The sequence below is a fragment of the Haemaphysalis longicornis genome, unplaced genomic scaffold (genome assembly GCF_048455015.1).
Source record: "Haemaphysalis longicornis isolate Haplotype H1 unplaced genomic scaffold, Haemaphysalis longicornis Haplotype H1 scaffold_7, whole genome shotgun sequence".
NCBI classification, from domain to species: domain Eukaryota; kingdom Metazoa; phylum Arthropoda; class Arachnida; order Ixodida; family Ixodidae; genus Haemaphysalis; species Haemaphysalis longicornis.
In genome coordinates, this window is record NW_027526422.1 from 106,380,613 (window position 1) to 106,394,891 (window position 14,279).

Consider the following 14,279-nt stretch of genomic DNA (forward strand, 5'->3'; position numbering starts at 1 on the left):
GCCAGGCATGGAGCACCGGCCCCATGGCGGGGAGAGATAGGTAGCAGGGGAGATATAGGCGAGGACGGAATGGAGGCGTGTGCGGAACCCGTGACGCAACCTGGCGGAGGAAGCCAAGGAGGCCGCCGCCGCAGCGATAAGCGCGCGCCACAAAGGAAGGCCAGGAGGCCACGTGCGGCGCAGAACCGTGTACGATGAAGGAAAACGGACATCCAGCTGTGGTCGCTCGTACAGCGACGAGGCTTAAACAACGCCGTGAGGTAAAAAAAAAAAAGACAATGAATAAGCAGTTTATTCATTGCAAACATGTCTGTATATCGCTGCGAAACCACACCTTGATCTAGGGTTAGGGCCTAGGGTTAACCTAGTGTTAACTAGGGTTAACCAGAGCTAAACCACAGCCATTTGTTCTTCGTTTAAAGTGGCGATCTTCCTCATAAACGTGGGGAACTTTTGAAGTCGCGTTTTATCAATTAAACCTTATATTACGGAAAACATGCAAACTAGTTTTCCGTAAAGCCCTTGTATTCCATGAAGTTGCCGACAAGAGGCATGACTAGGATTTATTGATACCTCTTCTTCCTTTTATGCTCCGCGTTAATGCTAACAAGGAGCTACAGACTACTGAAACTGCTTTGATTGATTGATTGATTGATTGGTTGATTGATTGATTGATTGATTGATTGATTGATTGATTGATTGATTGATTGATTGATTGATTGTAGGGCTTAATGCGCCGACGCAACGCAGGCGATGAGGCGCGCTGTAGTGGAGGGCTCCGGATTAGTTTTGACCACCTGGGGATCTTTAACGCGCGCCGAAATCTCGTACACAGGGCCGTTTTTGCTTTTCGCCTCCATCAGAAAAGCGGCCACCGCAGACTACTCAAACTGTTTTAAATATTTAAAAAGAACTCAAAGTGTTTTAAATAATTTTCCTATTACGTCACTGCTATAGATGGATAGCGGATAACATACACTTCTTTCTACGTTTATTTTTTCTGGTGAACACAACGTCCATGAGGCCATAATGGGGTTTCATTTCAAAGCGTTATCGCAAGCTCCCTTCGGCCAACCTTTATATGAACATAGGCACAGCCATTAGACAATATTCTTGCTGCCCACGTCAATCCCCCTAGTCAGTTCAAAGTCTACGCGCAGCCCATCCATGATGGGGTGGCTCAAAGTCCACGCCGACTGTCACTTCCTGGCGTTAAACATGTCTCCGAGTATGAACAATACCGGATCTCCGGAGTCAAAAGGAATATCTCAGTACGCCCCCCGATGTCTTTGTGCAAGAAGCACGTACTGCTGTTGTTTCACTATTTGATCTCCTTGTCGCCAGGCCACAGATCTATTGTACGCAATATCTCACCTTATCGTGACCAGATACGAAAGTGCGGGGATAGGTTCTATGCTTTCATATTATTGCACGCCTGACAAACTGGGTTCTCGGTATAAATGGGGCCGAAGCGCGCTCAAAAGGTCACTCTTTCTGCTGGGGCTTCCTGCGAAACGAGTGACGAGAATGGCAGCACGGTTGGCGCTCGTTCTTCTTGGCGCAGCTTGCATTAGCTGCGCCTTTGCCCAAGAAGGTATGGTTTCTACATGTCTTCGTGTTCACGCGATCACTAGTTTTTGTCGGTGCTGCACTGAGAAAGTAATCACAAAAGTGGTAGACTTGATGGCGTCACTCTATTTGTAGCCGTAGTCATAGCAAATTATATGTTCAGTTGCTAGAAAAATATATTTTGGGTAACACGTTCGAGCCCCTCGAGCACTTCCACCTCGGCTTATGGGCGCGAAAACGAAGGTTTAGCTTGTTGAAAATGGTTTCTTCCTCAACTCAACATTTTTTACGCCAGCGTGACTCCAGCATTGAATGTAGAACCTTTTGTTTGTTTGCATTGTGTCCAGCGTGCATTCACTTTTATATGGGGTACGTATAAGTTCTCTCCGATAATTGCCTTCAACACAATACAATCCCGACATAAACACCGTGTTGCTACCATGTCCACGTTCATCTCAGGGATAAATGTATAGAAATAACAAAATCTTTCAGAAACGTTACAGACGTAATTATTTTATGTCCATATTTTGATGAGCGGGTGGCAGTCCTTATCGTCTAGTGAATGAAAACCATTAGTTTTAAACTGCCGAGTGCGTCCTCACGTTATCATCCTCATCAGCATTTCCCTTCCGCGTTTTACTAACCGGGCTTTTGAATAAAGTGTTTTCTCTTTGTCTCTCGCCTCTCGGCGTTGTTGCGACTGAGAGCCTTGCCCATTTGCGCCGGTGATCTGCCTATCTGATCCTAGGTTAGAGAACAATAATACTTGGTTTTAAAACGTCCCGTTTCATTTCGAAGTGTAATTTGTCGCCTAATGTCGGGAAGGCTGACACCTACGCGTTAACTGCTGTAGGGTGAAGGTAATCAGCATGTATTCTTGTTTGGATTTCTAGTAGTATGGCGCAATTTATTGTGGGTAGTAGGCGTTGCCATCCGCCGTTTCCCTCCGACGTGCTAACTGGGTATCTGCGAAATACCTTGCTCATGGCCGCCCGAAACTACAGCACAGGCAGTCCTACGCATTCACCCGTATGAAGGCACAGCGAAAACTGACATGACCGTGAAAAGGTCAAGGTGCACTGGTTGGCCCGCGGATAGGGATACTGCGGCAAACAAGAAATAAAGTAGACGCCATTTACGTCTTCTGTGCACTGCACCGACGCATGCGCACTGAAGTTTATTCTGTACCGTCCTTGCTCGTGCAGGGGTGTAATTGCTTTAGAACACGACAGCACTTAATTAAGTTACAGTAATTGATATGTTTTAGCAGCAACGCCACTTTATACGCCGTAATGGTGCGGGTGCATTTTAGCTCGGGCCCAGCAAAGCCTCGGAACGCCGCGTCAGCCGTTCGGAGATAGCTAGTCGAGAAATTTTCTCTTGTTTATCAAAGCCTTAACGTGTAGCGCAGCCGCATTTATTAGACAATTTGGTGCGCTGTGAGTGGCCTTTCTGGAGTGTAGAGTGAATAAAACCTTTGCTCTTAGTTTCTTTTTCTTAATTGACCCTTAGCGCTTCCAGACCATGGAAGGAAAGTGCTACAAAATAGTTCCAAAACGCTGCATTGACGACCAAGTAAAGGCAGGAGTACATGGAACCAATATGCGACGAAAAGTCGACGAACAACGTCCGGCGGTCGCGGCGGCGAAAAAAAAAAAAACAACGTCGTCCGTCGCTAATCTAGCTAGGCCAGAAATGTCGCCGAAGCGGCATACCGAAGGAGCCACTCAGGTCTCCCGATTTCCCCTCCGTGGCGTGTAAAGTGCCTACTCCAGCTAAAAGACGAATTCTAAATTAGAGATGGTTCCAGGAAAATGAGGTTGCAACGAGTATTGTGCGCGCCATTCTCATAATAAGGTGAAAGCGAAACACGGCCCCTGCACAAATGCCGTGGCTTGTGGCGCCGACATAGGCAAGTGCGATTGAATTTATTGCGTTAAATAAAGGAAATCCGACTAAATTACTTGTATTAACAGCGATATGTAACCGTGAGGAACAGGGGGTTTTTACTGCCAGGGTCTCTCAAAATAAACAAACACTAGAAGCAGCAATCCGCATGTATAGATGACCTTGTTCGGCTAGCTGTATTTCGCATGGACGCGCCATTTGGTGAGGTGGAAGAGAGGTAAAATGCTGTGTTCATGTTAAGGAGCTCGCTAGTTTGAATACCACACTGGGACCATTTTTTGGCTGTTTAACTTTGGTCATCACTCTTTTTGTCGCACGACAGTTGGCGCTTTTGCACCCTCAAAACGAATATTTCAGCAGAAGACACGCTGTTGACTCACGCCGCCGTTGATTCTGCTCATGGAGGTTCAGTTAGGCACACTGAGAGTAAGCCTGCAGCGACGCGGCCGCGGTCGCACTGCCTTGGCTCCATGTACTTCAGCCCGACGGGCAGGCGGGTCCTGCGGTGAAAACTTTTACGCCGCCCAAACTTTGTCATGAAACTTCGCTTCATGTAATCTCCCCTTGACGTTGTCTTATACCACATTTTGAGGCCTCAACGTAAAAGATCTCCACCACATTTTTACAAAGAGCGGTACAAAGACGCTATTCTTCGCTTTCATGAATTTGATGCCCAGGGGGAAAGTATGGAGACTGGACACAATTAAATGAGAAGGGCTATCAAGGTGTAAGAAAGAAGAAATAGCGGAGGGCGTGTGTCCTAATAACGTTTTGTAGGATCGTCAGCTGACGGAATTCAGTGCTTCTGCTCTGTAGGCTTGTAAAAAGTCAATGGAGCGGGCTTTGTAGGCGGATAATTTGTGCCATTCAGAAAGCTTGTTGGTTCTCTGCAAAGCAAGGACAGCTCTGCAGAAGAGTGCAGTGTGATTGGTTACCGAAAAACGAAAGTACTCCGCATAATCTACCGTACCCTCCATCGTGGCGCGGAATTGCGCTGTAGTGGCCGACCCAGTCCGATTCGTGTAGATTACAGTGTGTCGTTTCCTCGGCCAGGTATGAAGTAATTCACACCTGAAAGAGCATGTAGCCAAGACTTCCTTTCTATGCAAGTATAGGGCTAGGACACCAAAACGGAATCAAGCCGCATGGCCATCTGGTGGTCGACCTCATCTGTCGACTATTGCCGAGATTGAGCGCTGCGTTGTGACAGGAGTTGAAGCCCCGGCCTTCGTGATGTTAATTTGTCCTGTCCATGGTTTCCTTGCGGCCTGTAGCGGAAGTTTATGGGCCTGATCATTCCGTGACAGTCATGTAAGGACTGATATTCAAAGCGAGGTCACGGCACATCCGCGAACCCACTGCGTGCTCACTCATCGCTGAACACCGAAGGCGACCTCACAAGTTTTATCTGGTCGTTCCATGCGGCGTATTCCCAAATTGGCAAAGGGTATCGATAAAGTGTCATTTGGCTTGTCATAAAGATGGAGACGCTCACGGTGAACAAATGATCGCTCAATCAGTACTTTGCGGTACCCTGTTAGCTATGACATGTACCCGGCAGTGGCGGACAATAATGTGCCCGTCATCAACCTGGCCTCATCTGGCTGTGACTGCTTGCAGCATATTATATTTTGACGCTGTAGTCGTGAAGATAGGAAAAAAAATATAACAGATTTATTCTTCACTCCTAATTTTTGGGGGTGTAGTTCAGTATAGACGCTGTAGCTCCTTTGTGCTATTTGGATTGCTGTTTTTGCGTTTCCAGAGTTGCCAACCACACAAAAAACGTGACTTTTGTACGATGAGGGCACTGCGCCCCACCCCCGGCGCCCCTACAAACAATCTCACTTTGTGTCGTAAAAAAAATGTGAAGACGTTTTGTTATAAGGTCGGAGAAGTAATGGCGCATACAAGGCCTATTTTAGTGATGTCATCTTCCAAAGGAGGGTTTAAAGGAGCCATGAAGAGAAAGCACAAGTTTGGTTCATTCGGAAGATTGCCTCGTTAGAGCCATACTGACACCACTTTTAACACAAACTTCGCTCAAATAAGCTACATAATTAGGAAAAAAAGGGAATGACCATGCGACCCACCAGCTCATTTCCCGCAACAGAACCTCTGATGTCACACGAGAATGCTCTGCGATTGGCGGAGGCCGGCAAAAGCAAACGCAGTTAGGCAGGGCTTACCAGTTTGCATAGTGAGCTACATGCCCGTTAAACATACAGCATATTCCTTTTATGACACTAAGAACGGTGGAGTAAACGGTTGAAGTTCCGAACAAGCACGCAAACGTGTACGCCAATAAGTACGAAACTACCGCCGGCCGATCTCGACATCTCGCCATCGCGCAGACGAATTATCGGGTTCGAGGCTCTTCGAAGCCAACGAACCGAACCAGCACGTACCGCCGCGACCTTGTGTGGTATCTTAATCCCTTGACAGGAGGTTGGCCGTCATATCGCCAACCAGCAAAGGTAAAAATAGAAGGGATGGGAGGAGTAAGGAACAGCAAGCAGGGACGAGATAGCGCCAGTCGTCGCAGAAGTTTCGGAATGGTGTTGGCTTGCTGCTGTCGTTATGAGCTTGTTTCTAGTTTACAACCACTGTAAAGCTCAGTTTGTTCGAGTACTTTACAATGAAATTTCGTTGCTGCGTCGCCCATGTAGTATGGGCAAATCGTCGAGGGAGTGCGACATCCCGCCGGTGAGGAGATCTCCTTTCATGTGCTGCCCAACGACGAACCTCGGCGAAGCAAGTGGCTAGGTTTTGTGAACTTTGCAAACGGAGAAGAAAGGGAGCTAAAGGACGTACGAGTGTGCTTGCTTCATTTCCGACGAAGTGATTACGGCAGGGACCCTTACGTTAGCTCACTCCTCGGACATGCTGGCGCTCGTCGCCGACTTCGTCAAAGCGCTCTGAGCTTTGAAAAAAAAAAAAAATACTGTACACACCGCGCATTGACGCTCGTATCTTTCTGGTCGGAGCAGAGAGCTCGCGCGAACGGCTTTCCATACACGACACCGGCCAACTGGCATAAGCGATACTGCTACTGAAATTGAACTATTAACCGTAATAAAAATACGGCAGATACGTACCAGCCTGTATTCGTCCGTCGCGACGGGTCTGACGAGGCAGCGGTGCCGACGGCTGGGCGTTCGTCTGTTGTGGCTGTAGCGGAATGGTCGCTTTCCGGTCCATCCGCGTACCTCACAACTCCTGCCGCTCGTGCACTTAGAAGCATTCAGCGTTCAAGTGGTGTGACGTTGTTAAATGCAAGCCCGAGCTCATCGGCGAGAGTTTTGTCCTCCGGATCAGGCGATTCCATGACTAGGGCTGCGGGTGCACTAGGTTTTACTAGTATTTTTATAATGGCCGCCGTCTCGGTTTCGACACAAGTTCCGGTTCCTGTCTGACTCCCGCGTGTGGGTGCTATATGGAGTCGACATACTAAGTATCTGTTTCATGGACCGGCTCGTATGACGCCATTGTTCACGTCACAAAATGTGCAATTTAGCGGGAGATTTAAAATTTGGGTTAAATTGCCTTATTTATCAGTGAATAAAGCACCATTTGCTTCCGGGAAAGTGCTTGGGGTACTATGAAACACCCAATCTCTCGAATAAAACAAACTTTTGTATTCTCTCCATGGCTCCTTTAATACCACTCAAACAAATTTCCTTTTTTCTTTTTCCAGAGGTTGTTCCGAAAGAGAAAGAACAGTGTGAAAGAGCTGTCCCTGTGATGCCGGTGAGTATTTTACCAGCAAACCAAAGCGCCGAGAGTTAACGGCCGAAATTGCAGGCGCTGATGTGCACTGTTGTTTTTCTTATTCATTGTGTATATTCATTCATGTTTTTCTTATTCATTGTGTATATTCATTGTGTATATGTATATCTAAACGCTAATAACGCTCACTACAGCGGTTAGAGCCATGCAAATGTGTAAAATTCGGTTAAAACATAGACTCAAAACTAAAGCTTGATCAAGCGAAATCGCACCTTTTGAATATAAAAACAAAAAAGAGATAACAACAGATAAACAGTAAGAAAATGACGTCGCTTGCTCTAATGGCGCAAAGCTGGAGACACTGCACAACTGGCCGTCGCTTTCCCTCAATCGGAGAACCTGCTATTGTGCCTCTCAGGCATTTCCGAACTAGACTGCAAGTTATTCGTAATTGGTATGCCCGAATCGTTTTGTCCGCTGGCTTTCACGTCTCTCCCAAAATGGACCGCATCAGCACGCGCTAGAATCCGCGCCATTCGGCTTCGCAAACCCGGTGTCTGAAGTGAACCCGAAGACTGGTGACGAGAACTACACGCGAGAGATCCCGCCAAAGGTTTTCCCTTAGGTCGAGCTGAACGACGCGGGGCGCCCCTGACGAGGCGCACGATCACGTGCGCTCAGTGTTTTATTTTTTACGAGCTCCTCCCGGGGCGCAAGCCCACGCGCGAGCCTGTACGACACCCGGCGCTCCACACAAAGCGCATACTCACGTGCTCTCGGTAATTTTTCATAGTATTTTTGGCGAATGCCGCCGAACCAAGCTCTAGTCTAAACAGCTCTGCTGCTAAAACATTTCAACGTTCTGTGGACAAACTTCCTTCGATAGGCTGGCATTTCCCACCCTCGACGAATTCCTTTTATTTTTAGGTCCACACGAAAGTAGAAATTATTGAACACACGCGATGACTTAAATGCTCTCTCTATGTGGACCACGTTTGTAAACCCCAATAAATTGCAATTTCTGGGACGATAAGAAACCCAGAAGAGTAAATGAGCCTCTGGAGATCGAAAATTGTACGCCCAAGTTTCAGAACGGCGGGTGGAATGACAAAGCAACAACTGGAAGATGCAAGTGTCGCGTCAGCTAGGGAACGTATCAAAACGTCATTGCACGCGTTCATAGTCCGGCGCAGCTATCGGGCGAAGCAGGCACGGTAGCCTTATGTCAGGGTGCCAAAACACTACTTCCTATCTCAAAGCGCACAGGCTCAATGGATAGGAACGGCTACTACTGACATACCCTGGAGGTTTCCGCGCGGTATGGGCTGCTCTCCTTCCAGTCGCAATAAAGAACTATTACACGATGGATACACCTAAGGAGGAGCGAGTATCATTTCTCTGTGGCTGCAGCAATAGAGTTACACGAACGAGGAGAGCTCTTTGAGCGTGCTCGTGGAAGTTGACAGTGCTGAGTGCGGCACCTTGCAAACCCTAGTATGGAACGTTGGGCTTAAATACTTCAAGCGGCACTATCAGTATTGTAAAAGTGCAGAGAAAATCGATAAAAACGTTCTTAATGTTACTTCACAAATGTTGACTGAGTAGCAACAAAAAAATGAAAACAACATACGGTGGTAAATGTTGCCTACTAAGTACTTATCTTGTACCTCCATACAGGTACCCACGTTCGTGATGCTCGCTGTCGAAAGGAGATCACAATCCGCGTTTGCAACCAACAAAACGACATGCAGTGATCGCGGGGTTGACCATAACGAGTTGCTACACATCAAATACGATTATCGTAACCGTAAAAAATACTGTAGACCCCTCTGTTGCCCAAGACCAATAACCATATCAGTGCTACCTATTGAATAACTTCAATAGCGCTCGCACTATATCGTAATATTTTAATGTGTTGGTACATTGAGTTTTCGGTATTGCCAATGGTGTGAATGTTGTTGCGGTGGAAACAAGGAGGGGAACAAACCAATTTCATCGCGTGTGCTCAAAACTTTTTGAGCAGTTAAAACCTAAGTGCTCCTGGTGAAAACACCGCAACACACGCAGAGTGCATTTGCCGTGCCGTCTTAAGCAGCGTAAGTGCTAAAGACCAGGCGTTGCGCTTCCGTATTTCTGCCGCTGCCTTTTCTCCTCTAGGTCGCCACAGATATTAAAGTCAATGATTTATACCAATTCAAGGAAGCATTCCGTGAGAGTATGTTTCTACATGTGCGCGTAACTTCGTGCGTGTGTGAGCATGTGGGGTGTGTGTGGAAGTAACTGTTTCATAGGCACACCTATTGTTTAAGTAACCGCAGTATGATATTCACCATGTAAACGAATTTGCGTACGTTGTCTGCCACACGCGGAGGCATATAACACAGATTGTCGCTACAGTAACGAAACATTTCATGTTTTTTAGGGCTTTTGAATATTTTGTGCAGTGGCGGGAAAACTACAGACTTTGATTGATTGTAGGTTTTAACGCGCCGACGCAACGCAGGCGATGAGGCGCGCCGTAGTGGAGGGCTCCGGATTAATTTTGACCACCTGGGGATTTTTAACGTGCGCCGAAATCTCGTACACACGGACGTTTTTGCTTTTCGCCTCCATCAGAAAAGCGGCCGCCGCGGCCGGGAAACGAACCCGCGACCTCGTGCTCAGCAGCGCAACGCCATAGCCACTCAGCCACCGCGGCGGGTGAAAACTACAGACTTCAATGCCGGTACATGTGCAAAGGTTGGCCCATCAGAAACCACGGCATTCGGCTTCGCCAACTCGGCGTCTAACGCGAAACCGAACACTGGTGGCGAAAACTTCACGCGAAAGATCCCGCCAGACGTTTCCTCTTAGGTGGAGCTGGACGACGCGGGGCACCCCTCACAAGGCGCATGATTACGTGCGCTCGGTTTTTGTATTCTTTACGAGCTCCTCACAAGGCGCATAGTGACGTGCACTCGGGAATTTTTTTTTGTATTTTTGGCGAATGCCGCCGAACCAAGCTCAAGTCTAAACAGCTCTGCCGCTAAAGCAATGCAACGTTCTGTGGAAGTACTTAGTTCGATAGGCTGGCATTTCCCACCCTCGACGAAATCGTTTTGTTTTAAGGTCGACACGAAAGTAGAAGTGGCGGAACACATAGGAACACGTAAGTGCTCTCTATGTAGACCAAGTTTGTGAACCAAAGTAAATTACAATTTCACGGACCCAACCAAACTCAGAAGAGCATATGGACCTTTGGAGGTGGAAAATTGTGGGCGCTAGTTTTTGAATGACGGATGGAAGCACAAAGCACCAAATGCAAGATGCGAACATCGTGTCATCTAGGGAACGTAGCAGAACGCCATTACATGCTTTTATAGTCCGACGCAGCTCTCGGGCAAAGCACGCATGATCTCCTTACGTGAGGTTGCGAAAACACTACCTTCTATCTCAAAGCGCGCCAGCTCAATGTACAACACCAGCTGCTCGTGACGTACTCAGTCGGTTATGGCGTGGCATCGGCTTCTCCTCTACCAGTCGCAATAAGAAAATATTAGACGACGTCTACACCTAAGGAGGAGGGAGTATCATTTCTCCATAGCTGCATCCGTAGCGTTCCACGAACGAGGAAAGCTCTCTGCGCATGCTCATGGACGTTGACAGTGCTGAGCGCGGCACCTGGGAAACCGTAGCATGGAACGGTCGGCTTAAATACTTTAACCGACAATATCAGTATTGTAAGGTGGCAGAGAAAAGCGATAAAACACGTTCTTAAAGTTACTTCACAAATGTTCACTGTGTAGCACAAAAAATAAAAACAGCAGACGATGGTAAATGTTGCCTATTGAGCACTTATCTCCTACCACAAAACTGGTACCCGTGGTCATGATGCTCGCTGCCGAAACGCGTTCCCCAATTCTCATTTGCGCGCCACGCGTAAAAGAATTATCTTTATTCGCGAGGGTACCCAACAACATGCAGCGATCGTGTGGGTGACCATAACGAGTTGCTACACATGCAAATACGATTATCGTAACCGTAAAAAGCACTGTAGACCCCCTTGTTTCATGCCCAAGACCAATACAAATATAAGTGCTACCTATTGAATAAGTCCACGGAGCTCGCACTATCACACAATATTTTAATGTGTTGGCACATCGAGTTTTTGGTCTTGCCAATAGTGTGAATGTTGTTGCTTTGGAAACAAGGAGGAGAACAAACCAATTTCACCCCGTGTGCGGAAAACCATTCGAATAGTAAAACCTAAGAGCTCCTGGAGAAAACACAACACACGCAGAGTGTGGTTGTGCGGCCGTCTTTAGCAGCAAAAGTGCTAAAAACCAGGCGTTGCGTTTCCGTATTTCTCCCGCTGCCTTTTCTCAAATAGCTCCCCAAAGATATTAAATTGAATGCTTTATACAAATTTATGGAAGCATTCCCTGAGTGTATGTTTCTCTCTATGCGCGTAACTTTGTGCGTGTGTGAGCATGTGGGGTGTTTGTGGAAATAATTGTTTCAGAGGCACACCTATTTTTTAAGTTACACCAGTATGACCTTCACTATGTAAACGAATTCGCGTACGTTGTCTGCCACACGCGGAGGCACAAAACACAGATCGTCGCTACAGTAACAAAATATTTCAAGTTATTTAAGGCATTTGATTGTTTTGTGCAGTGGCGGGACAACTACAGACTTCACTGCCGGTACCTGTGCAAAGGTTGGCCAATCAGGTTTGGATACGAGGAGGACGGCATCGCTTGTGGCGTAAGTGGGTCTTTTTTATGTAGCCGCGTAATACCCCATTTCCGTCATATTGGCGTATCGGTCGCTTGCGCCTGGTTTTTGTGGCTCAGAGGAGCCCTGACGTAAGTCTTCCTGCATTTTTACAGACGAGAGATAACCATTCAGCATAGAAAGCAAGATGAATGAGGTTGTAAAAGGGATCACTAAGAGTGACCAAGTTGGTGTAAACCCTTGGTAAAAATTTGGAGAGCGGTGAACGCCACCCGATCATCACCCTCAGATCTGTATTGAGGAAGACGCTTGATGAGTTTCTCCAGTTACGTTACGGACTTTGGACAGCCAGACAACGGTGCAGACGGTCCCTCTCTAGGTGACAGCACAGTTGCGGCGTCGCAGGTGAAAGACGAGTCGATAGACTGGTTTCTACTCCGAAGCCAAGTACTCCCAAGCATGAACCGCAGATACCCGTTGAAAGACACACTCATAGGCACATCGCGTTAAGGCGCTGGTACAGCTATGTTTATTCCGGTGGAACTGATTGGAACACTATGAAACGTACTCTTACACTTAAGAGCATCGGGTGTAACTAACTGTGCTGCATGCAAGTATGGCACACCATTTACAAATGCAATAGGAGTTATTCTATGTCCACAATACCAACCCGCATAGAGAAATCAGCACAGCAGTGGGCATTAGAGGTTTTGATCTGAAAAACAACACAAGCTTTGTGTTGTTTTAAGAAGAGCAGATATATATGGCTATGAAAACAAGTAAATAGCCTCCACATAGCACTTGTAAGTAAGCGACGCAACATTGTTACAGAAAACAAGTAAATAGCCTCCACATAGCGTTTGTACGTAAGTGACGCGAGATTGTTACAGAAGCTTCAACATAAACCTTTTTCGGGACGAAGCCTCTAAAATTGACCCTTAGTGAAAACAAGGTGCAGTCTAGCCCGTTTATAACGAACACATCGGGAAACGCAAATCATTTCGTTATATACGTTTTTCGCTATATCGGCACATAAAATCTATATAATACAAATTGCAACGGGAAGCGAAGATATGTTCTTTATAGCCGGGTTTTCATTAAAACCGGGTTGGATATACGCGGGTTATACTATACTAAGACTGAAAGAGGACGTCCATGTAAACGCGCATAGGCCACAAATAGGGCTATCCCTTAAAAATCAATCCAAGAAATATTTATTTTAGAATATGCTGCTATCTTGATCCCAGAATCGAAACACTGCAATACATTCATTGCCGGGGGCGGGGGCGGGGAAGAGCTCAGTACCAAACAAAATTGACCTTTTTGTTTTGTACATTTCCCTCACTTCTTTGCAATTTCCTTTCCTTTTTCAGCCGTTCAATTTACGTGGCCGCGTTTGTAAGGGCGGCAAGTGCGTGAAAGGAGATTCCCGTCCCAGCATGGATTATGCGGCCTAATTCGACACGGAATCCCAGGAAACGTTGTCGGAGGACGACAAAGCTACGGCTGGGCGAGAAATGACCACAAAGCCAGAAGTTGGAAGCACGTCAGCCAATTGCCGAAAGAGCTCGCCAATGTTTGAATAAATAAACGCCGCATCATCCTACTATCCCGGCTGGCCAACTGCGGTACTAGCTACTGAAAGCCTCTAACGAAGCTATGTTGTTTCCCGAGTTTACCACAGATGCTTGAATCAACATCCGGGAACTAAGAAAGGCTAAGTTTCATAAATATATTACATTATTTATTCTGCGTATCAGCCATCCTCTGCACCATTCCAATACCGCAGTATGTTGAATAAGTTAGGGAATATACTTGTCACTACTTCAGTTACAATGATCAGTTTCTTTCTCTGGGATAAAAAGGATGAATTTTATAGAATACAACGACCTCGTAAGCCATGATTGGCTGCGAATGAGTTTGGGTTTCCAGTTTTACATTTTGACAAGAATGTTGTTACAGGCGTTTATTAGGCTAGTAATGAATCGTACTTCTTGTGGTGAAATTTTGGAACAACATTCCCGAATTCGGACATTCAATTCAATTGCTTACTTCCGCACGTTAAAAGGAATGTAACCTAAATTTTTAGTTCGAACAGTTCGCTAACATTTTGCAGTTAGCGAACACAGGTCATTCATGGAAAGTAACGCAATATTGCAGTGAACGCGAGGCACAAACATGAATCCCCCAAATATTTCATAGAACAACTTGGAGTTTCAACACATAGAAAACAGTGTCGATGGTAAACCCACAAGACTATTCAATATGGGACACTAGTTTTAGGCGTGCGCCAAAGTTAAGGCCTGCTGAAGGTAAACCGGTAGCTTGAAGCAAGTGTGTGTCATTAAACGACACAG

At 46.6% G+C, this 14,279-nt stretch overlaps 1 long non-coding RNA gene across 1 annotated transcript; it reads left to right on the plus strand.

Annotated features, from left to right (window-relative positions):
- Positions 1 to 1,436: 1,436 nt before the first annotated feature.
- LOC144146778 (uncharacterized) lies at positions 1,437 to 13,531 on the plus strand. Its single transcript, XR_013317705.1, has 4 exons — positions 1,437 to 1,594; positions 7,175 to 7,227; positions 11,863 to 11,952; positions 13,296 to 13,531. It is a non-coding gene; the product is annotated as an uncharacterized LOC144146778 (long non-coding RNA).
- Positions 13,532 to 14,279: the final 748 nt, after the last annotated feature.